General features: G+C 34.0%; 1 protein-coding gene across 6 annotated transcripts in view; it reads right to left on the reverse strand.

The window, feature by feature from the left end:
- Positions 1 to 25,903, reverse strand: part of MIPOL1 (mirror-image polydactyly 1) — a 266,078-nt gene that overhangs the window by 113,999 nt on the left and 126,176 nt on the right. The gene's annotated exons all lie outside the window — the stretch shown is intronic.

Consider the following 25,903-nt stretch of genomic DNA (forward strand, 5'->3'; position numbering starts at 1 on the left):
GTATTTGGAAGAGTGGTGATGAGCAAGACTGAGTAGTAATAAGTACCTTCTTCATTAGGCAGACCGGCAAGTTTCACTTAGGGCATGATCATCGACTGGACAGAGACAGCTTCTTTCCAGATGAGAGGACCTACTGAAGCTCTGGTATTCAGGGCAAAACCAACTTTTATTCCACCACTTCTTTCCCTATTATTTATTCAGACTTTAAAAAGTTGTATTTGTTTCCTTTTTGTACAAAGGACAAATAAACCTCCTTTTGCATCATACTATTGACTCCATCGGGAGTTAGTACTAGTCCTGCAGAGTTTGTTGAACTTTGTCCTATCCTTATCAATGAGCTCCAGTCTCAGTAACTGAACTACCAACCATGTATCTGCCTTATGCACTTTTTCATGAAATACTCTAACAGCCTCCAAGTCAGTCTTTCCTACCTTCCTATATCTGCCCTAGTCAATTCCACTAAAACCTGTGAGATTACTTTCCTCCAATTCTGATATTATCAAGTCATACATTTTATCACTCCTCCAGGAAAAAGTCTTCACAGTTTGCCTAATTCCTATCATACCAAATACAATCTCCTTTGTTTCACTTTCAAGACCTCACTCTCTAACATCAGAGTTGCCATAGGGTGACCAACTGTTTTGGGAAACCCCTCCATGGGATATAAAAAGTTCTGGTCTTTGGCAATGCATGCAGAAGTTTGGGGGGAAAGTACAAACTCATATGGTAGTCCAAAAAATAGAGCTAAAAGCAGTATTGATTTTAGTAACTGATGGATACAGCAAAATTATCAGCCTCCTGCACTTACTGCTTTTTCCTCTGGCCACTAATGTTAGCAACCATTATCTGTGGTTCACAATCATGGATCATTCATCATTTCATTGCACCTGGAGTGATGCAACTTGAGGTCAACATAAGTACACTGTCACTGTTAAAGTTAACAGTTCATCTCTGACTTTCTCTGTGCATTAACTGTTCTTTGCATCAAAATAGTGCTAGTTTATAATGTTTAGTACTGTGAATATTATGAACATACTTTTCAAGAGTTCAGATAATAAAAATGAGGATGATGACAATACCCATGCCAGCATGATCCAAACATCACCAAAAATGAAGGCTAAATGACAGGACACATACACAGCTGGATTAGGCAGATAAACAACCAAAACAGAACATACTACAAAATATGCAGAGCAGATTAGGGGATTGGGCATGCTGGAGAAGAAGCTGTTAAAGCATATATGGAAACTGAATCGCACAAGTCTGGGATGAGATAGGCAGGTGTTGCTAAATCAATCAGAAGTGTGTATGTGTGTGTGTGTGTGTCCTCAAATCACACCAATAACAATAAATTACACCAGGCTGAATCAGCCTAGGCATACTACACAGAACAGACACATGTTATTGTTTTTGTTTCCTTGACTGTTCAAAGAAACTGAGCAAAACTACCTATCTTGGCTTTCAGGTTGCAAATAAAATCTCTTATGGATAAACAAAAAGGTATTCTGATTAAGAGTTGTGCTGACTTCTTAGAGTGTAGAGCTGATTCTATCAGTACTTAATAGCAATCACACTTTCTACAATGTACCAAGTGATGTGCCAAATCACGGCAACAAAAATCATTTCCCATACCTATTGGGTACTTCCATTTGAAAAATGAAGTTTCAAATTGTCTTGATTATTATGAGGGTTTTTGTACTGCAGAAAACATAAAACAAAAGATTGCTGACATCTTGTCCAAATGTAAACTAGACTGTTCTCATTTATTTGGATATTAGGAAGAGAGCAGAAATGTAAATTTTGGCAGTTTCCACTCAGTTGACAACTTCTTACCAAAGAATTGAAAGGATCTTACCTGCCAAATGTCCTGCACACTTCTAAGAATGGGGTGTGATGTGTTTATCTGTGATACTGAGGCTTTTATAATGAAAATTTTTGTTCATCTCTGAATCTCTCAAAACACGCAAAATTATTTAATGAGATTTTTTACTTTATCAAAATGGAGGTAGACAGCCTCCTTAGACATGTGTCTATGATGGCTATCATTGCTGCTGGCCATAGAAAAGATATTAAAAGGTTGGCCTGTAATAAAATCATATTTTCAAAGTACAGGACAAAAAGAATGTCCCTCTGTAATTTGGAAACACAATGAGGATAAGATATTTACATGCTTTTCTCTAAAACTGTTTCATGATCACTGAAAAAGCTATAAGGAGCCTAAAAAAGGAAGAGTGGACCACTTACCACTTGAGTTGTTTGATGTTATGTGTAGGTTGTGAAAACTACTAATACAGCCAAAAAACAAACAAAAAAGACTTTTTTTTGGGGGGGGGGCGGGGAATAAGAGTCTTTTAGAACTCAAAAAAGTCACCAGAAGGCAACAGTATATTAGTTTCCTAGGACTACTGGAACAAATTACCACAGACTGGGTGGGTTGAAACTACAGGAATTTATTCTCTCATAGTTCTGGAGGTCAGAAGTCCAAAATCAACTGGGTGTCATTTGGGCTGTTTCCTTCTGGAGACTCAGAGAGAGAATCTGATTCATGCCTTTCTCTTGTCTTCTGGTGGTTGCTAGCAATCCTTAGCACTCCTTGGCTTGTGTACACATCACTCCAATCTCTGCCTCTGTCATCACATGGTTATCTTTCCTGTTTTTCTAGGTCTGTGTCCAAATTTTTTCTCTGATAAGAATACCAGTCATTAGATTAGGTCTAACTGTATGAGGTATAACCTCATTTTAACTTGATTACATCTGCAAAGGTTTGATCTCCAAATAAGGTCACATTTATAGGTGCCAGGGGTTGGAACTTAAAGATCCTTTTAGGGGGACACAATTCTACCCACTACAGACAGACAAGTTAAACAGGACTTTCTCAATTTCTTTAGTAAACTGTAACTTTATTTAGAATCCAATTTCAGCTTGATGAGTTCAAACTACGTCTATGCTCAACTGATGCTGAAAATGCCTTTGAGAAAATTCAACATCCATTTATGATTAAAAGAAAAAACTCTATAGAACATCCTTGTTGTGATAAAGAGTATCTATAAAAAATTTCAGTTAACAACATAAAGGTGAAAGACTGAATGCTTTTCCCTAAGAATGGGAACAAGCAATGATGTCTGCCTCACCACTCTTATTCAGCACAATGCTGGGAGTTCCACCCAGTGCAATAAAGAAAAGAAAAGAAAAGAAAAGAAAAGAAAAGAAAAGAAAAGAAAAGAAAAGAAAGGCATACACGTGTGAAAGGAAGAAATAAAAATGTCCTATTTACAGAGGAATGACTGTCTATGTTGAAAATCCCAAAGTCTCAAAAAAAAAAAAACAAAAAAAACCCAGCCTACAACTAATAAGTGAGTTCATCAAGGCTGCAGGATACAGGATAAAGCAAAATCAACTGTATTTCTACATACTGGCAATGTATAGCTGGAAACAAAATTAAAACCAATATTATTTACAATACTAGTAATACATTAAATACTTACCTATAAATCTAACAAAGCATGTATAGGATCTGTACGCTTAAAACTACAAATGCTATTGAAGAACTCAAAGAAGACATAAACAAATGGAGATACATACCATGTTCATGGACTGTAAAATTCAACATAGTAAATATGTCAATTCTCTTTGAATTGATCTATAGGTCACTTCTTATCAAAATCTCAGGACTTTTTGTAGATGTACACAAGCTGACTTAAAAATTTATAAAAGGCAATGAAAGTAGAATAGCTAAAATAATTCTGAAGAGAAGAATAACATTGGAGTAATCACACTATTTAAAGATTTACTATGAAGCCACAGAAATCAAGACAGTCTGGTACTGGAGAAGGGATAGACAGATCCACAGAACAGATTGGCTAGTCCGGAAGGAGACCCACACAAATATGGTTGTCTTTTGATAAAGGTGCAAAGCAATTCAACAGAGTAGTGTCCTTTAAACAAATGGTGTTGGAACAACTGAACATCTATACATGAAAAAAAATCCAAACCAGAACAAAAAACAACAAACACTTCAACCTTAGTCTCACATGTTATATGAAAGTTAACTCAAAATGGATCATAAATCTAAATGCAAAATGTAAAACTTTACAACTTTTAGAACAAAATGTAAGAGAGTATCTTCATGACCTAGGGCTAGGCAGAGTTCTTAGGAATGACGCAAAAATACAATCAATAGAAGAAATAATTAATTGGAACTCACCAGAATTAAAAACTTTTGCCCCACCAAAAGCATTAAAAAAATTAGGTAATAGATCAAAATCCCATCAATCAGTGGTTCCCGTAACTGGCTACACATGAGAATCACCTGGAAAACTTTTTAAAAACAGAGTCTCAGACCCTTTTACAGACCCTTTGAGGGAGGGCTTTAGAATCTGTATTTTAAAAAAAACTCTATAGGTGCTTTTGATCCACAGCTGATCCACAGACTATCATTTGGAAATGACTGTTAAAACAGGAGAATATAGGATTAAGAACACAGTAGTGGAATAGCCTGTAGAAAGAGGGATGTCATCTCTGAGACATTAGGAAAGCAAATAAGGATGAGGTCAAGAGATCACACTTATTAGACACATTTTTCTCTGTGAAGTAAGATGTAAGTTTATCTTCTTAGAGAGAAAGGGGAGGAGCACCAGAGTAAGAACTCCAAAAAAAAAAAAAAAAAAGTGAAAGTTAGAAACGGTTGTAGAGATTGTGCTTAAGAAGCTGCTAAGGGGCACTGAGGACAAAACTGAGGTTGATGATAAAGCCACAGTCACAGCAACTGGCTCAACTGTAATTATTATTATTTTTTATAGCAGCTTAGGATTAAGAACGAAGAAATGGTACTGTATATATTTTCATTTCACCTCAATAACATAATAGTGACAAGTTTGTGATGGATCTATAATTCAGGCCATATTTAAATCTCCCCTGTGCCACAATTTCCCAAACTGAATGATAGGAAACTAGCACCCAGGGGAAATTAACTTGTGCTAAGGGAACAAAGGGTCCCATGGTCATATAACTGTCCCTCCTGTATTTTAAATCTCTTTTAGAGATACACAAATAACATTAAAGTATTAAAGACTTTGAGTAATCCCACAAAGTAATTTGTTTAATTTTGTCTAATAAGTATGTAAACTTATTTTCAGGGGAAGGCTGTTTCTCAACACACTTACTAACATTATCTCACTAAGGTATTTCCAGTTTTGGAAACTGGGAACAAAATATCTATTTACCACATTGTCTTTGATCTATTTGATACAAGATACTCTAGAAAAAAATTCGATTCCAAAAGTTTCCAAATATTCACAAGATTCTATAATTAACTGAAGTTATACTTTAATGTAGATTTTAAACGTATTTCTAATAATAATGTTGAACTAAGCACTAGGACATTCTGGATACCTAAAAAAATTCTTTCTTAAACTACAATTTAATGGAACAAAACCAACATCAATTCCTTAATTTATCACAAAGGAATATAGTCAATGTCCAACTATTACTGCAGATTTTAGCATGAAGCAGGTCCATCTTAATATATTTCCAATGAATTTTACTATTAGACTGTTACAGATAATAAATAGTTGAAGAAAGGAAAAAGGTGAAGAAAATGAGATTGTAGATTTTCTTTTGGCACTGCATCCTTGGGGAAATAAAGGTGAACGAGGTCAGTAATCTGCATCTCTATTTCACTGGAGGAATGGAGGTGAGACTTTAGTATGCTGAGGTCTACAGAGCTAGGGAGGAATTTCTGGTATGTTCTTAGGTGATCTGACATAAGCTTACTGTGTGCAGAGCTAAGGACATGTTCCTTATGTATTACAGTGAAAGGATGAAAAATACTCCATGATATTGTCTCTACTTTCTCACCTTTCATTCATTCATTTGACAAGCTGAGGTTTGCTTCCACCAAAATATGAAAAGTTAAGGTGAAAACAACACCCTCACTGGTTATGTGTATGAACACATATCCTTCGTACACTGTATTTTTAAAAATCTAACACATGATTGTAAATTCGTCTATTTCTTCTTTCTGTTCCATCAGTTTTTACTTTATATATTCTGAAGCTACTAGTGGCTGCATACAGATTTAGAGTTGTTATATCTTCTTTATATTTGTCAATATTAGACAGTCAATTTCTAATAACGCTTCTTGATTTAAAGTCTACTTTGCTTGCTACGAGTACAAATAATGCAGCTTCCTTTCAACATGTGCATAGTGTTTCTTTTTTCATCCTTGACTTTCAACGTTTTGTACCATTATAATTCAGGGGCTATTTCCTGTAAGCAGTACATAGTTGGGTTTTGTTTTATTACAAAGTCTGACAATTGTTGCTTTTTAATTGGAACATTTAGCTGTTTTGATTTCAAAATTACCCTTTTCTTTACAATTAAATTCACTGTTTTAATCTTGGTTTTCATCTAATTCATTTTCTATGTTCCTTTTTCTCTCCTATATTATCATCTTTTGGATTATTCAATATACTCTTCTATACCACCAACTTCTTCTGTTGGTTCCTAAGTATACATTGTTTAACATCTTTAGAATATTTTGAGTATGAAGGTAACTTCTTGCCTGAAGAACTCCATTTTCTATCGCTTTCAATGCAGATATGCAAGTGATTAATTTTTTTTAGTTTTGTTGTTGTTGTTGTTGTTGTTGTTTTGTCTAGAGTATGTTTACATTCCACTTTGAAGTATATTAAACTCGATACAGAATTCTACATTGGCAACTTTTTCAAAGCTTTAATGATGTCATTCTACTCTCTTCTGGCTTCTATTATTTCTATTGAGAAGGCAGCAGTCTAGTTGTTGTTCTTTGAACAACATTTTTCCTCAGCCTGCTTTTAAGATTTTTCTCCTTTCCTCTGAGTTCATCACTCTTACTATCTTGTGTCTATGTGTGGTTTTCAGGTTTATACTGCTTGGAATTCTTAAAACTTCATGAATTTGTGGTTTGAAAGTTTTTCATCAATTTTGGAAAAATCTTGGTTCTTGTCTCTTGGGACTATTGTTTCTGTCCTATTGTCTTCCTCATCTCCTTTAGTGACTCCAATTACACATATACTGGACTATTTAAGCCCATTTGTTTTTCTCAGATATATGTTTTTCCCCCCAAATTCCTTTTTATTTCTGTGCTTTAATTTAAAAATTTACTGTCAATCTGTTATCTAGTTTACTAATCTTGTCTTCTGCTTCTAAACTCATCTAATAAGCTTGCAATTTCAGATACTGTGTTCTTCAGTTCTAAAATTTCCAATTGATTCTTTTATAGAGATTCTAATTTTCTAGTGAAATGCTTAATCTGTTTATCCACTTTCTCCTTCATTTCCTCTACCTTTTTGAATATTTTAATCATACCTATTATAAAGTCCTTGTCCATCTAATTTCAATATTTTAATCAACTTTGATTTGGTTTTTATAACATCCCATTTCTCTTGGTTTTGGTCATGTAGTCTTATCTTTTCGTGTGCCTAGTCATTTTCAACTGAATGCCTGCCATTGTGTGTAAAATAATGATAGATTCTAGATATTTTTTTTTATTCTGACAGTTCAGCCTTATTCATGTCAGGCAGATGGAGCAAAAGCTGATCACATTAATTCAAACAAGGACTGTGCAGTGTAAATGCCAGTTTATAACTTCTGGTTCTCATAAAATAGCTATAAAGTACATCACAATGTTCAGACTTTCTGTTTATGTTTTTAAGCTCCTAACCTGTGCAGTCCCAGAAGTCAGGAAGGCACTACTAAATGTGCGCCTGAGTCACCCCTCCCTCAACAGCACCACGAAAAATCTGCTGTTTTTTTGTGATATCCTAGCAGCGAACTTTCATGAATATAAAGCTGAAATTTTCAGACTTCTGCAGATAATCAACAAATGCCTAAAAGGTACAAGTGACTAAGAAATCAGTTCTCCTACCAGATTTTTTGCTTTCACTGTCTTGGCCACTTCATTGCTACCAACAGCTCTCTGATGCCTTCAAAGAAATTATTTTTCTCAGTTGTTTTTGAAAGGAGTGCTGGAATGTTGTAAACTGCTCAGTCACACCCAGAAGCAAAAGCTAAAACCTTTTATTTTAAAATACACATTTTTTTTGTGAATAAAAGATCTCAAGAATAAAAAATCAAGGGTCAGAGGACACAACATAGGATATATGCCATAAAAATAATGAAAAAAGAATAAAGACCTAGATTTCCAGACTGTCAAGGAATCCAATTTGAAAAACACAGATATATTTCATATAAACCATGTGATTAGCCACAATATCTATGTATGTGCATAAACATGTGAATGTTTATACACATATACATGTTAAATTTGTGCTTATCTTTCTTTAAGAGTTGAAAAGGTGAGGAATAGAAATTAAGTTCATTTTTACTACATGCTAGCATAAATTTTTCAGTCATGTTATTACAGTGGAAATCTCTCTTTGTTTTACTACTCTTCATTCTTTCTTAGTTCTTCTGGTAAAATAATATTCCAAATTTCTTTTGGAAAGACATCTTATTAGTCAGGGTTCTCCAGAGAAACAGAACCAATAGGGCTCTAAGAAGTCCCATGATCTGTCAACTGCAAGTTGGACCCTAGAAAAACTAATGGTGTAACTCAGTCTAAGACTCAAGGCCTAAGAACTAGGGGAGCTGATTATATAAATCCAAGTTTAAGACCAGGAGAAGACTGATACTCTAGCTCAGTCAGGTAGAGGAGGAACAAATTCTCCCTACCTGTCTTCTGTTCTAGTCAGGCCCTCAATGATGCTCACCCACATTGAGGAGGGCAATCTGCTTTACTGAGCTCAATAATTCATATGTTAATCTCTCCTGGAGCCACAATCAGAAGTAAGATTTAGTTAAAAATCTGGGTACCTTGTGACTCAGTCAAATTGACACATAAAATTAACCATCACACCATCCTTCCCCACTCACAATCTAACTTTAAGGATAGACCTAGATTGTCCTAAGGCAGTCAGCCTATTTCATTCCTTTGGCTACAATTATTTCTGAGATACGTAAATAAGCACATGATCCCTAGTAGTCCAAACCAAGTTAGCAAGACCCTATTCAAGAATTTCTATTTTTTATATAATTTGCTTTTCCTTTTAGACTTCAATTGGGAAGCATAAAGGACAAAGCTGCTAGCTCCATATATTCTGAAAATTAAGCCAATACACAGAGGAAAACAAAATCCAGAGAAAGAACAAAACTTTTTGGAGAGCAAGACTCTCCTGAAGCTAAAAAAAGGAATGAATTACTAATACACACAACATGGTTGAATCTCAAAAACATCATGCTGAAAGAAGCCAGACACAAAAGAGTATATATTATATGATTCTATTAATATAACATTCTAGAAAATGCAAATGAATTTATAGTGAAAAAAGGAGATCAGGGATTACTGGGGCAAGGGAGTGGAGGGAGGGACAGACTAGAAAGCAGAATAATTTTTTAATTGAGATGATTAAAATGCTCTTTATCTTCATTATGATTGACATATAACTATAAAAATGCATTGAACTGTACACTTATAAAGGATGCAATTGATTATATATAAATGATACCTCAATGAAGTTGACTGAAATAACAGTTAACAACTGAACAAAAAGTAATCTCTGGAAGTTAGCCTTATCCTTGGCCTTTTAGTTATGTGAACAATAAGTTTTATTTTTTTTTTAAGTAATTTTTGGTATGGCCCTCTGATCCTTGAAACAAGCTAATCCTATCTGATACAACTACACTAGATTTATAAAATTTACTGTGGTAAGCAAATGTATTAATACATTTTTGAAAGACAATCAATATTGGTTGAACAATAGGACTTATAGGTGCTTAATGACTCAGCTTTCTTTTAAACAAAAATACATGATTCTCCAATAATGGTGATTAACTCAAGTTTTATTTTTAATCCTTTCTAAGAAGAGGGTCCAATAAGGTTTCTTAAGGTGTTATATTGTTTCCAAATTGTTAATAATTTTCCTGATCATTGATTTAGTATTTTTTCTGTTCACGCTTACTTCAAAACTGGACGTGAAATAAACTTAATTCTCCAAGTTACATCATCAGACATTTGTATAGTTATAAGCCATATCTTTGGCTTTCTCTCTTGATACTTCTATACTGTCTTACTTAATTTTTAGACTATGTTTTGGATCTTAACATTTTCCCATTTCTCCCTTAAAACAACATGGGAAAATATTAGTTTTAGACAAATATGAATTTTAAAAAACCCAGTACTTTATGAAAAATACATTCCAAACACAAGACTGATAGCTCAAGATTCAGAAAATCTGCTGCATATGTATAGAGAACAATGGTCTTACAACTAGGAAGTTGAAAGTGTGCTTGAGATAGACACACTATTAAATTTTCGTTAAGGAATCATAAATCTTAAATAACACGAAAAGTGACAATAAGAATTATGCTGAAACTTACGTCACAGATATATATTACTATCTAATGAGAACTGCCACCAGGACAAAACTGACACACCCAGTGGAAATCCTGTATCAAGTTTCATGATTTAAGTTAAGCAATTTGAGAGTTTCTGGAAACAAATACACTAAAAGCACTGAAAGAATCATTTCTCTCTTATACTTCCTCATTAGTAGTCACAGAAAATAATGAAAATGGAAGATTTTAAATAAAATTATTCTTTTTATCAGCAGTTTCATCTGACCAGAACAATTTTTTCTGATCCATGTTAAACCATATACAATATAAATCCTTATTAAACATTTTATTATAAATCCTTATTAAAATATTTTAGCTTTTTGTCATGACTTATGCTACTTAAAATAACTTTACTGCTTTTCCTCTGTTTCAAGTATTTTAAATTATTTTTTCTTTACTTTTTTTTAACAACTCAATTATTAGTTATTTTCCTTAAATTTTCATTATCTTGCAGGTGATACACATTATTACTATATATCATTCCTTTAGGATACTATCTGCAGCTGAGCATTATCCACCTAGATGGATGCCTACAGCAAAATGATTCAGTTTTTGAAGCAGAATATCATTTTTTGCAACTTTAATGTAATAATATTAGCTGACTTTACCTTTCAATAATATAACAGGTATATTGTTAATTGCTTCTAGAAAAATGAGGGAATTATCATTTGTACTTCAAATCTACTGGGATTAGGACACTGACATAATAAGTAGCCATTATAGGATTTGAAGTACATTGTTAAAAGACTATTTATATTTAAAGCTGGTAAAATCAATTACTGCTTTGTTTTTCAGTTCCTAACATGGTGATTTGTACTTAATACTTAATTAATTTGCTCTTAATACTTTATTTGACTGAGTGATTCTCTGTGACATACTAGGTTAACAACTGTCTAAACTACTATTCAAAGAATTAACAATTGTTTAAAGAAAATAAGACCTAGAATAGAGTTCTTAACCTGGGGCACAAAATGGACTTGGGAAGGGAATAAATTCCTTGAAACTATATGCAAATTTCTGTGCATGTGTGTTTTTCTAGGGAAGAGATTCAAAACTGGCATTGGCTTCTCAAAAGAGATTAAATACATAAAATGTTAAAAACTAGTCATATGGAGAAATAAAGAACACTAATCTCTCATTAAAAGGCAGAATTATTCCTTTTACACATCAACCAGGCTTGACATGAACTGTAATCTCATGGAAATGTCTTGCTACTATAATTAAGAATTTGAATATAACAGGAATGCACCATAGTGTATATGACACCTGACTTCTGTAATTAAGAGGTCTGAAAACAAAAAAAATGCTAAAAATGAAATCGGTAAAAACTAAATTTTGTTAAACTAAACTGTCATAGCTAGGCATACCTCAATTTTGAGAATAATAGTCTATACAATATGTCGGTGTTATGTGAATGCTATAAAATAAGAAATGTACAAAATAATTATTTAAAAGGTACATGTTCTTAAATTGGATACAATGACCAGATAAGTAATGATAGGTAAGTTGAAACATCAACTTATATCCAAATCATTAAAGATAATAAGTTAGTAAAATAATGTAATGCACGTTAGGCAACATTCACTTCTCTTCAAAAAGGTACTGAATTTTTACTTTCATTTTTTCAGGAAATTTTAAAATTCTGAATGAAAATACATCTGTGGAACATACTTAACAGTTTTTCACCAGCTTTTTCTGATCAGTGAATAAAAAGCGAAACATAGCTACAAAAACAAATGGCTTTGTTATATTATAATCTATAGATTATATAAATCATGCATTATCTGATGCACACGTTAAGTATAGGAAGAGATAAAATGTATAAAACAAGAGAAGTAAATGCTTGCAACAGAAAACCAAAGTATAGAATTTAGTTCTTTCTCTGTATTATAAAACCCCCCAGCCATCAAGAAGGCCTGTGCCATTCTTAGGCCACTTTCAGGCAGATTCTGAAAAGCTGGAAAGTAAACACAGGTGTTTTAAAACTAGAGCTGCTGTCACGGACAACCACAAACACCCTTAACTCTGATGTGGCAACGCCTCTTTCCCGCCCTCTGTTTTTTAAAGCAATGCCAGAAAAGAAAATGTCAAATGTTTCACCTTTCAACACCTCAAAATAAGTAAGAGCTTAAAGTATTGTTTTGCAAATCTCTAGCAAATAGATCATTTTTTCACTACTTTAAAATGTAGCCAATTAAATATTAACTGCATAAAATAAAAGTAGAATTTTGTAAAGAATTACTATCATCCCCAACTTTACACCCCTTCTCTTTCACCATGTTTTACACTACTTCAGTTTTGGAGAGCAAAATCTTTTCTTTGACCACATTTAGATAGTATGTTCTGTTGTATAATTTTTACAGAAAGTATCTGACTTTCTGTAAGGTTTAACACACAAATCAGAAATAAGTAAGAATCTTAAAAAAAAAAGTACTCAAGTACCTTTGGGTACCATGTGAGGAAAGATTTAGACTAAGAAAAATTCAAAGCTTTAAAGTATTTAATTCTCTTTTTAAAAACTGTCTTAATGGATATCTAAATAGGGGTAGAAATTGTTCCCAAGAAAAGTAGAAAGCAAAATAATTTCCAAACTGCTACAAACAAGGAACTCATATTCATACATGAAATCAATTTTCTAATACTGAAATGTCATTTAGTATAAAACAGTTCCCTCATAATTGTATAAAACAGCCCCCCAAAATAAGGATAAGACTCATTAACAATTGATGAACTACTATCTAACTACTGAATATAAAAACCAAGTGAATGAATTATTCACATTTTACCATACTCATCAGGAAACAAGTGCTGTTAAAAGAATGGCCGAGTTTCTATCAGTACTCAAATCTTGGAGGTTATTTAGAGAGGTTTAGTCCTACCGTCAGAATTTCACATATAATTTCTTTGTGCAATTCATCTAAGAACTGCTCTGTGAAATCATACTTGTATATTTGATTATTCATAATAAAACACCAGTGGTGTCTCACTGCCCTAAGTTTTTTTTAATAAAGAGAGATATCTGCCTTTCAAGATGACAAGAAAAGATTAAAACAAGTAATCAACAAGAATAAAAATTAAGATTGAATAACATTTTTATATCAGTATTTACATTTTTTTCAAAACTTTCTTCAAATATTTAATAATTTTTCTCTTGAATTATATTTTCTCAAAATTTAAAGAACTAATATCAGAGGTGCATGATACTGGCTAACCAGAGGCAATCAACTGTAAATGAGAGAAAAGCAAATAAACTTTCCCATCTTGTTCAGATCCACCCATGCACTGCTTCATCTCACATGTGAAGGACATTAGATAGCAAGAAGAAACAAAATAATAATTTTAAGTTGTGACATACACCAACAAAGTAAAGAAATTTAGAATTATGTTTGACAGTTCTTAACCGAGTCTACTGTACTTTGGTATTAAAACACATGTATGATACCTACAGGCACAAAAGAGCAAGGAAAGGGCAGTGTGTCAGCCTTAGAAGTTAATTTCCTTGCTTTTGTTGGTTTATATTACCATCTAATATTACGTAAACAATCCGTTTCTAGGCAATTTATTTTTTCCTCTGCCATGATGAGTGGAGCTCATTTAGACGCTAAATATCTTTCAGCATATAAAAATCCAGTTCAACAGCAACAGTGCAAAAGCCCCCAATGGGGCTTTTAAAAATCAAATTTACAAAAATATGATATACAATATCCACTTAATTGGAAACAACACAATCACTTATATTTTATAACCTCTGAAAAGGTGATGGTAACTGACACAACTGAATTTATTTTTTAAAAAATGGTTTACCTTAATACTTAAGAGTTTATTAGTAATTATTTCTTGGTCTTTCTAAATGTAAATGATAACCTAAAAACTTATAGATCTATATAAAAATCAAAATAAGTGACTATTAACACAAGTTAGATTCCAGAAACTATTCAGAATAATAAGTGAAATTTTTAAGAGGCAACTCTGAGTTAAAAGCTGATCACTATATAATGGAGCAAAAATACAGGGGACAAATGTACTTTTTGATCACTGTGATCATAACTTAATTTCATTATCTTCTTATTCTAGTAAAAATGAGTAGTCATTCTACTATTTAAAATAAGTAATTATGTAATAGAATTCAGTTTTAAAATCGACACTTTTAGAAAGAAGGACAGAAAAGTTTGTGTATCTTCAGAGGAAAATGCACAAAAATGATTCTGGATTTAAAATAGCAAGTATCAAAAGGAAGTGAAGATTTAACAAAATAGTCATAAACTATAAACAATACCATAAACAGAATATTGGATTATATAGAAGAGACTTCAATGGAATATATAAAACTACACTGTATGACTTTGTGAAATTATTTAAGAAAGCAGATACATGATAATATAAATGTCATGCAGATACAGTTATGGTTGTGCAAGATTCAAAGTTAACAGTTTCTAAAGAAAGGGTTACAAGTTATCAAAACTGAGGCTGCTAGTTATCTAAAAATACTGAAGAGTTTTTTTTTAAGATTATGAAATATATTTTTAAATATATATTTAATGTAAACATAAGAGAATAAAGTGTTGGTGGTACATTTTGTATTGCTGTGAACTTTAAATATTGAGCAATAAATTATAGGATCTTTTTAAATGTGTCTATGAGTCACTAGGCAAGAGTGATTTTTCAAGATGCCTTTTTTTGTTTCAGTTAAAATTAAAATCCATGCTGTCTAATCCTTGGAGTCAATTTGTAATTAAGGGGATTTGATGAGAGACCAGGCGCTGAATTAATGATAAAATTTAATATCTGTTTTAATGCATCAACATAACAGAAAAAGTAACCAACACTGAACAACACAATAAAGTCATTTTGATATAGAAGACATAATATAGCTATGTCAATTTGTGAATGTTAGTTTTTTCTTAACAAGTGTACATGCCAAAGGTCTGTAGATGCATTACTAAAAACTATGTGTCTAAAAACCACTGAAGTCAAATATGCTACTACAATAAGGATCTGCTTGGTACAGAAAACTACACTGTTAAATGCAGTTACTTTTACTGAGAATTTTACATAATCTAATGAAGGACTTAACTGCTTTCTATCATGTCCCAGAGACATTTTTACTTAGTAGTCAAAGTAAATTAATTGTATTTGATAATCAGAAGGCTTTTTATATACATTTTTAGTTCAGAAATGTAACTTTTAAAAATCTACCAAATTAAATTTCATAGTGTTTTAAATAACCATCTGGATTTTGCACTACACTTTTCACAGTATTACTACACTGCAATTAACAAGAGAATTTAATATGTTATTTATCACAAATCACTATGAGGTACAACCTTATGTAGAATTTGGTTGCTGGAAATGCTAAAAATGAAAGAGAAAATTTTCATTTGGGCAGCAAATCTATGTAGCCTCATCCACCTTACCCCTAAAATACCAAGAAAGCACTTTAAAAAAGACATAAAACTGAAAATGCCACAAAAATACTTATATCAGCCCCAAACTGAAATCAATTAGAAAATTAAACAAAACTAAAATTGAAAGGCACAACTGGTAGAAAACAAATGTTATTATTTTCAGAAACAAAAAACCCATCGGTCTAAAAGAAGGTTGAGAAATATACTGTCTCTATTTTACTTCCAAACACCAAGTCTGTCGGTAACTTTTCAAATTCAGTGTAAGATATTTCAATTCAGTATGCTTTAGGTCAGGCCCAGAGTTACTGTTTTGTAAATGTTCTTTTCATGATTCTGATGCATGCCTCTGCTAAGAACCATTAACCCATGCTCGTTACCTAACAACCAATCAAGTGGACCTTTATTGTTTTTAAAGGTTCCCAGGGTTCTGTTTCCAACCATGTACCAAAGACATCTGCTCTTCTACTTCTTGTAGGCCACTGTAAGATCAAAAACCAAATAGGTCAGGGAAAAAGAGAGGAGATAATGAGGTGAGAGCAAAAGACAAGGGGGAAAGTAGGACTGTTGATGTGGGCAGATTTAGGAAAGGCCTGGGAGGAAGTCCTGGGATTGCTGAGAATATTTCATTTCTTTTCAGATCAGTACTCATTTTGTTATTGAAACAATTTCATTTTACTACTCAAATCCCTCTCCACTTTGGCCCGAGACAAGAGGACTGTGGCCAAACTGAATACAGGTTGAGTAGGTATTAGCTGGGCAAAGGAAGTAGGACAGTAGGTGATGTAAGGCAGTTCAGTCAGAGGAGTTACTAGGTCCAAAGACCAGGTGATACAAAGACTGGATAAAGACTCCAGGATCTACCTAAAGCCAGTTCATAGTGAGGAATCTGCCTGGTGCGCTTAGAATTCAGTCTCCTGTTGAAAGTGTATGTCTTAGTTCAAGTATTCATTTTGATTATTTTTTTTAGCATATTACAAAATGTGTAAGACAGTAGGGAAGCATGCAGTGTAATTTTGTATTTCTATCATTATTTATCAAAATAATGTCTCAAATTCCTAAAATAGTCCTATGAAAGTCAAAATTAGAAAAATTAGGAACCAATGTTAAAGAGCAATTAGATTTAAGTACTCACAAGTATTACATTTGTGGTTTGCCACTGATAATCTCCACAGAAGTTTCCCACAGTAATTCCGTGTTCCTTCTGTGTAAAAGGTCATAGTTCACAGCTGTTTCATCTGAATCTCATCAGTTTTATTGTGTCTTGATGTACTTGATGAACTCACACTGGCTTTGATGATTTGGCTATACCTGGTGCACTAATACACAGAGCCACCCTTCGGTGTAACTGTTCACTTCAGAGAGCCTATAATGAATGCTGTCATAGCAATTCCCCACTTGGTATGCAAAGACAGTCAACCTGGCCTAGCTGAGAGTCTTGCTTGTTATAAACAGAGAAAAAATGTATTGTGTGGAAAACAATGCCTGGCATGGGGACAGACTGCTGTTAGGAACCAGGATAGAATCTCTCTCCATCTCTCTTGTTCAGAATTTTGTGTTTTTTAATATATTGGCTCCAACTTTTCCAAATGGCTGCTTTGTAACTTAAGAATGCACACAGCCTACAGTCGTCTACCATGCCCTAAGCCTACCTTGGGATCACTGCACTCAGCATTCAAAAGCTGATTGGCTCATTCTCTCTCAATTTCCCAATTCAAAATTATTAAATTATTATTTGGCCTACCAACTTTTTGACCCAGACCATACAGGTTGTTCCTAGCTAGCTTTGTGTTACACAGGCACACGTTAGATTTCTTATAAAAAGAGAATGATTGAGGTATGTTTGCTATTATTCTCTCTACTCCTGAAGTCTTCCTCCAGGTTACACTCGCATTACACTCTAACCCTTGCATATTTACTTAATAAATAAGTTCCTCAAAGAATAATCAACCTTTTTTTCACTTTTAAACTTTCCATTTACTCTGCAATTTACTAGATTCAAGGCTACCACTGAAACCACTGTTAAATGGCAACAACAAAGCTACTATCACCTTTCTAACTGCCAGATCAAATGGGTACTTGTGGTTTTACTTCTTGGTAGCATTCAACACAGCGAACTGTTCCCATCACAGCATTTTATTCTAGTCTGAATTTATGAAAACACAATCTCTTGGTAATTCTCCTATCTTTCTGACTATTTCTTTTCAGCCTTCTTTGTGAACTGCTTATTTTTGTGCACCAATAGTGAAATGCTGGAATTCACTATTGTTTTCTTTTATTCTAAATCTGACCTCTCAATACCCTCATACACTTCAATGATATGAACTACAACCTGCACAACATCTGGTATCATTCTCTCTATTCTCAACTGATTTCCTGCCACTGTACTTCCCACTGTGTGGTCACTTATGCCCTAACAGAGAGGTGTACACACAAGAGTATTTATCAAAATTTTGCTTATGATATTGAACAGCTGGCATCAAAATGTTCTAAAATAGAAGACTGAGAAAATTACATGTTAAGTATCAAGCACAGGGACCTACAGAGCCAGCAAAGGGATGATGTAGATCCGTATTTATAGATGCAGAAAGATCTCTATGACACATTTGGTTAAGTTACTCTACTTTTGTTCAAATTCTTAACAATATAGAGAAAAAAGGTCTGGACTCATTGGCTTCAGGTGGTACATGTGTCTGTTTCTGAAGCAATTGCTGTGGCCAAGGGAATCTGACATTCTTGACATTCTGATCTGTTAGACCTGTGGCCACCGTGGTACCACCTCCAACCAAACCACATCTGAGGATGAAGGAGTTGGCTTCTTATGGGAGAACAAGGGTTATAAAAATCAAGTGAAGGATGAATAAACTCTGAGTAGCAAAATTACTGGTGAACAGCACCATTATACTAGGTAAATGTAAAAACAAAACAAAGGAAGAAAAAAAAAAAGAAAGAAAAAAGCAGTCTAAATGTTTGTGTTACTCCAAAATTGCTATGTTGTAGTCCTACCCCAAAGAAGGTATTGGGAAGTATGGCCTCTGGGATGGGAGGTGCCTATTAGGTCATGAAGCTGGAGGCTTTGTGATACTGATGTTCTTATAAAAGAGACTCCATAGAGATCCCCTGTCTCTTCTAGCATGTGATGACCCAGTGAGAAGGCGCTGGCTATGGATCAGGGAGAGGGCCCTTACTAGATCATTACCATACTGGTGCCTTCATCTGGGACTTTCCAGACTCCAGACCTGTGAGAAATAAATTTCTGCTATTTATAAGGCATGCAGTCTGTGATATTTTGTTACAGCAGTCTGAATGAACCAAGACAGCAGCGTTAATACATATGTCAGGAAAAGCAGACGTAAGGGTATGAAGCTGTAAGCAGTCTGAAGAGGAATATTATACAATGAGGATATGTATGTGTATAGCCTAGAAGATACAATAGTCATAAACATCTATATAACAAAGAATGGAACAGACAAATGTATAAAGCAAGAAATTCCAAATATGACAAAATTATAAAAATGCAATTATAATGGGAGCTTAAATAAAGGTGTTTGAATAATGTGAGAATTGAGTTCAACTGAATATATACTGAGCCTTATGCTCTGTGAACAGAGACTAATTTATTTATTTAATTAACAAAACCTTTTAAAGTGGATTATTTACATGGTGAGAAGGAAAACATTAATACATTTTATACAGAAATTTAAATTATATTCTCTAAACTACTCTGGATCATACAAAGAATAAAAATAGAAACAAACTAGTAAAAAAAAAAGATGAACGATGACCTAAGAAACAGAAAAACTAGATAAACATATTGAAACAACTGAAAAGGCAATTAGCTGTACACCAGAAATTAACGTAACACTGTAAACTGACTATATACTTCAATAGAAAAAATGTGGAAAAAACATGAAGAAATACATCTATTTACTTATATTCACACACACACCTCCCTTGAACATATGAACACTATTAATTAGAGAAATACTTCAGATACAAAAAAAACAAAAACAAAAAACAAATCTTGCAGGATGCAGGAAAAAATAAAGAAAAACTAGTTAATTTTCATTTACATTGGCGAGTGTGAACTTCGGAGACCCACTGCCTTGGTTTAGATCTGAGGTCTACCAGTAATTACTACTTATATCACTGGTCAAGTTAGTTAACACATGTTCCTCAGTTTGTTAACCTATAAAATTATAGACAGATGTACCACCTACTCTCCACAGGGTCACTCTGAGGTCTCAGTACTTTAGTACTCTATGTAAAGCATTAGTAACAATGCCTGGCACTCAGGAAGTACTGTACGAGGGCAGACTATTATAATTCTGAAAATTCTTAGGAAACTGATGACAAAACAAATCCAAACAGTTTATTTAAGGGACTGTTCAACATTGAGAACTCAATGAAATTTGTTATATCCACTAATAAAAACTTTAAAAAATTCTAGAAAGAAACTACTTAAATATGATAAAACAATATTCATCAAAATCCAACAGTGGATGTAATGCTTATGCCTAGGTTGCAGAAATCTGGAACAAGTTGTCACTCCACATTAACAATAAGAAAAGCTGAATAAAGCACAAAGTTGTAACTTTTTTTGAAGTCATTAGACAGCTAAGCTCAGAAGGCAACCAAACTGTCTTAACTTTCAAGGAGAGACAAGCTTCCAAGGCAAAAGGGATACATGGACTAGCTCACCTGGGCAGAGCATGGGAAGAAGGGTCAGCCACCACACAAAACCTTCAGAAACCACTGACATGATGGGGTCTGCACCTACTGGAAGACCTTCACCCACAAATCCCTACCAGAGGCTGGGGGAGAAATATCAAGGGAAGGGTAGAACTAGAGACAGCTTCCCTCAGTGATGCAGGGGATGTGGGGCAGGGGACTGGCTGCTGCTATAGAAATCAGCGAACCACCTACCCACCCATCCCTACTCCCCTGGACCCAGATCCTTCTGTGAATAGAGTAAAAGTCATACATAGAACACCCTCTCCCCTCCAAAAAAGAAATCCTGCCTGGGAATGGCATAAGAAAGAACTCCTACCCCCGGGGGTGAATGGCAAGAAACAGAACTGGGCTCAGGATCCTATACCAATACCATTAGACAGTTTCTACTGGAAGAGGGGCATGATAGTCTCTCTTATACAATACCTGCCACAGATACAGGTCATAGTCTGGCTGCCATGAAAGGAATTCTGAGGAAGTCCCACTCCAAAGTCTAAGCACAAAGGGACTGTCTAAGACTGAAACAGAAAACTCGTAGTCCCCCAACACGAGACGATAAAAATCGTAATGCTAGAAGACCAAGAGCGAACAGTGAGACGCCCTTGAGATGCAAGCATACAGGATTAACCGAAAACGAAGGGTGAACTATCAACACTGAAAAAAACCTTCCAGCACCTGAGTTTCCATCCTGAGCATAAGTCAACAGCAACCCACTACTAGAGCAATTTGAAACTTATGATGCACTAACAGTAACCACAATAACAACAAAACCCAAATCTAGATCAACTCCTGAATGGATCAAGTCAATGCTCTCACTACTGGACTGATAGAAGAAGCACCATTCTACCCACAATGTCCATGATTCAAGTAAAAAAAAAATCATGAGACACACGAAAAGCAAAAGCAAAACAAGCAACAAAAATGTCTTAAAAGACAAAGCAATCACAAAATCAGACTCAGAGATGATCCATGTACTAAAACTATCCAATGAGACTTTATATTATGAAGGGAAATATAAAATCCCATGGTAACTGTCAAAATTAATTGGTGTAACACAGAATTCATTCCCACTGAAATTAGGTAAAAGACAGATAAAATAGAATATCTATTGTAATGCCTAGTCAAGGTTAATTTGGTAGTTCGAAAACTGTAAGAGAGGATTGTTAAAATTTTCTTTATATATTTTAGCACTTTTTTCACTGGCTATGGTGAACATGTAAAATTTTTAAATAGTACCTTAATTTTAAATAATTCAAGATCCACAAAAATTTGCAAAGAGTACAGAGAATTCCTGTGTAGACTTCATCCAACTTCTCCCAAAAATATCATATATGTACCATAGTATATTATCAAAACCAGGAAACTGACATTGGTACAATTCTATTAAGTTGGATATAAACTGTATATGAATTTCATCTCTTTTTACATCTTCCCTCCATTACTTTTTTGGCATATAATTCTATGACATTTCAATATTATAAATCAGAACTATTATCACTAGAAAGAAATTGTTACCTTTTAAGAATAATACCCTGCTCCCCAACCTAACTCCTAGAAACCACTTATCTGTTTTCTATCACAATGACTTTGCCACTTTGGGACTGTTACATAAGTAGGATCATATAATTATAACACTTTGAGATTGACTTTTCTCATTTAGCATAATGCCCTTGAGACCCTTCCAAGTTGCTGTATATATCAATAAGCTGTTCCTTTTTACTGCTTAATAATATAAGCATACCTCAGAGATAATGTGGGTTCAGTTCCAGACCACCACAATAAAGCGAATATTACAATAAAACAAGTCACATCAATTTTTTGGTTTCCCAGTGCATATAAAAGTTACGTTTACATTATGCTGTAGTCTATTAAGTGTGTAATAAAATTATGTCTAAAAAAACAAAGTACATACTTTAATTAAAAAATACTTTATTGCTAAAAATGTTACCATCATCTGACAACACAGGATTGACACAACCTTCAATTTGCTAAAAAAAAAAAAAAAATGCAAAATGCAGTAAAGCAAAGCACAATAAAACAACATATGCTTGTTGACTTCACTACATGGTCACCTACGAATATTATAATAATAATGCAAATGCTAAACATTGATCTAAGAAAAAGATAAGAAAGCTAAACTCTCATCTTCATAGTAGGAAATCAATAATAACTAAAAGTGAAATTTCAAGAAATAGTATATATAAGCTTTTCATTTAGAAATATAGAGTGGATACAGAATAAAATGTTAAAAGGGTTGAAAGTGATTTCTTCTCTGGAGCAGAAATCAGAAGAGGTAAGATGAAGAAGTCAACTGAAATATTTTTATTACAACCCTTATAGAATCATTTATTTCTAAAAATATGTATTTATTAAAAATAAAAATTTGAAAAATTATCAAGTTTTTCTTTGCTAAATATGGTTAAATAGTTACATACAAATTTTTTCACAGAAGGATTTTTAAGAATGTAAAACTGCAAGCAACCTAAATACTCAACATTAAGAAAAGATTTAAGAAAATTATGGTACATTTGTGCACTGCAAATTATGTAATATATTAAAGTAATATTTATAGAGTTAATGTACTGAAGGATGCTTATGAAGTACTAAGCAGGGAAAGAAGGATACTAAATTGCATATATGGTATTAACTCACTCAAAAGATATTTATTCAATAGCTGCTACGTGTATTTATAGGAGATACAGCTAGAGCTAGCTTTAGCTGATAAGCAGAAGTATAGCTATATAAATTGTTAACATCTGGCATCTGTTATGATTAGTCATGTCTGTAACTTACTGATTGTCAAATATTTTTAATATCATCAGTAGATACAGAGGTATACAAAGTAAACAAAAATCCCTGACCTCATAGAGCACTTATTCCTATCAGAAAAAGAGACAATAAATATAGTAAATAAGTAAAACATACACAGGTGACCCTTGAACGCAGGGGTTTAGGAGAGCCCACCCTTCACACAACTGACACTCCACGTATCACTTTACAGTGGGCCCTCTGTATGTGTGATTCTGCATCCACAGGGTCAGCCAATCGTGGATCACGTAGTACCACAGCACAGATTTACTGAAAAAGACCTGCATGTAAGTGGACCTGCACAGGCCCAACCCATGTTGTTCAAGAGTCAACTGTACTTTCTTAGATGATACATATTTTGGAGAAAAAGCAGGGAAGGGGATTGAGACGCTTGTAAAGGTGTGGGTTGAGACTTACGATAGGTTAATCAGGGAAGGCCTCACTGAGGAGGTGGCATTTGAATAGACTCGAAGGAGATAAGAAAATGGGCTGTGTGAATATTTGGGGGAAGAGTGATCCTCGGAAGTCAGAACAGGAAGTACAAAGGCCTCTAGATCCAAGCATGCCTGGTGTGTTTGAGAAACAGCGAGAGAGGAGTATGACTAAAGTGAAGCACGATGCCAAGGAGTAAACAGAAGGGTTAGATCAAGAGGTCTCGTAGGTTTATCCTGAGTGAAACGGCAGGCCACTGTGAGGTTCTTATCAGAAGAGTAATGTAATGTAATGTATATTTTAATGGGATCATTCTGGAGGATGTGTTAGGAACAGGGGAAGGCAAGGATAGAAACAAGAGACCACTAGGAGGCTTTTGTAATAATTCAGGGAAAAATGATGGCAGCTTGAAAGACAGAAGTGGTAGTGGAAGTGATGAGAGATAGGTGAATTCTTGATATGCACGAAAAGGAGGGCCAAGAGAATTTGTTTAAATAGGACATGGGATGTGAGAGAAAGAAAGGAGTCAAGGCTAACTTCAAGGATCTGAACTAAGCTACTGATAGGACAGAGATGTTATTTTCAGGTAGAGTCTCAGAATGAACAAATTTTGGGGGTAAGACTGTGAGTCTGGTTTTTGGAATAGTTAACTGAGGTGTTCATATACATTCAGGTTGATAGGCAGCCTAACATGGCCCCAACAGTCCTGGCCTCCTGGTATTCACACCCTTGTGTAATCCCTCCCCTTGACTGTGGACTGAACTTAGTGACTCATTTCTTAAAAATAACTTTTTATTTTGAAATAATTATAAACTCACAGCAGTTAAAAAGACATATAGGAAGGTCCTATGCACCCTCTATTTGACCTCTCCCCATGGCTGACATCCTGCATAATTGCAATACAATATCTAAACCAGGAAACTGTGACACAATACACGGAGCTATTCAGACTTCACTAGCCTTACATGTACTTGTGTGTGTCTATGTATGCAGTTCTATATAATGCTATCACATGTCGACCGATGAAACCACCACCACAATGAAGATAAAGAGCTGTTTCATCACCACAAGGATCCACTGTGCCATCCCTTTGTAGCCACAACCCCATTGTCCTGGTGTAATTATTAATCACGTACCTTTTGTTCTTAAAAAGTCTTAGTTTAAATATAAATATTTATATGGTCATCCAACCTATAAGCATACTGGCTTGAAATTGACTGCTTTTCTCTTAATTCAGAATCTATATGGGCCTGAATTCAGATCATATCATATATATATATTGTTTAAAAAATGAGTAAAACTATAACACTACAAATTTTAAAAATCACACTTTCTAGTTTAAATGGCTTTGAATGATATTCAGTCTCCTCATTTTGAAAAAATAAAATGGTTGACAAAGACCACATAGTCTGTTTGTGGCAGAGCAAGGACAAGAAAAGAGGCGTCTGGCACTTACACTAATGTTCTTTCTACCACCATACCATATGGAACACGAATGAGCGTCGTAGATTGCCCACACATTTTATCAACTGTAACACACTCTCTCTCTCTCATTATCATACAAATTGGGAGCCAATACTCAGAGAAGCTACCCAACTTTCTCAATGCTCCACAGTTAGTAAATGTTAGGAAGTTCAACATTTTAAAATTAAAAATCTAATACTAGAGTTATATACCAGAAAAACAATCCAAAACCATACCCTAATGACATAAGGAGGGTGGTATCATCTGGGCATATCAAAGACAGTATATTAATATGGCTGACATAGGATAAAGACTAGTAATTAATTCATCTTGACACAGAATTTCATCATAAGACAGTACACTATTATTTACTATCAAGTGCAATGAATAGTGCTTGCTATTTACTCAGTCTCTTAAACGAGAGTCTCTTATCCAGCAGTAAACTCTAAACAGCAAAGGGCAAAATGAATAAACAAAAATCTCTTTCATCAATATTTTTAAGCCAATAGTAAAAAATGAGAAATTCTGGTACTGCACTGTTCAATTCATGAGCAAAGAAACTTTAGTACAAAATAGAGATCCTTCTACAGAGCTTTAGTTGGACACAGTTAGTGATTATGAAGACAATATTA

This window comes from Camelus bactrianus, chromosome 6, assembly GCF_048773025.1.
Source record: "Camelus bactrianus isolate YW-2024 breed Bactrian camel chromosome 6, ASM4877302v1, whole genome shotgun sequence".
Classification (NCBI taxonomy): Eukaryota; Metazoa; Chordata; class Mammalia; order Artiodactyla; family Camelidae; genus Camelus; species Camelus bactrianus.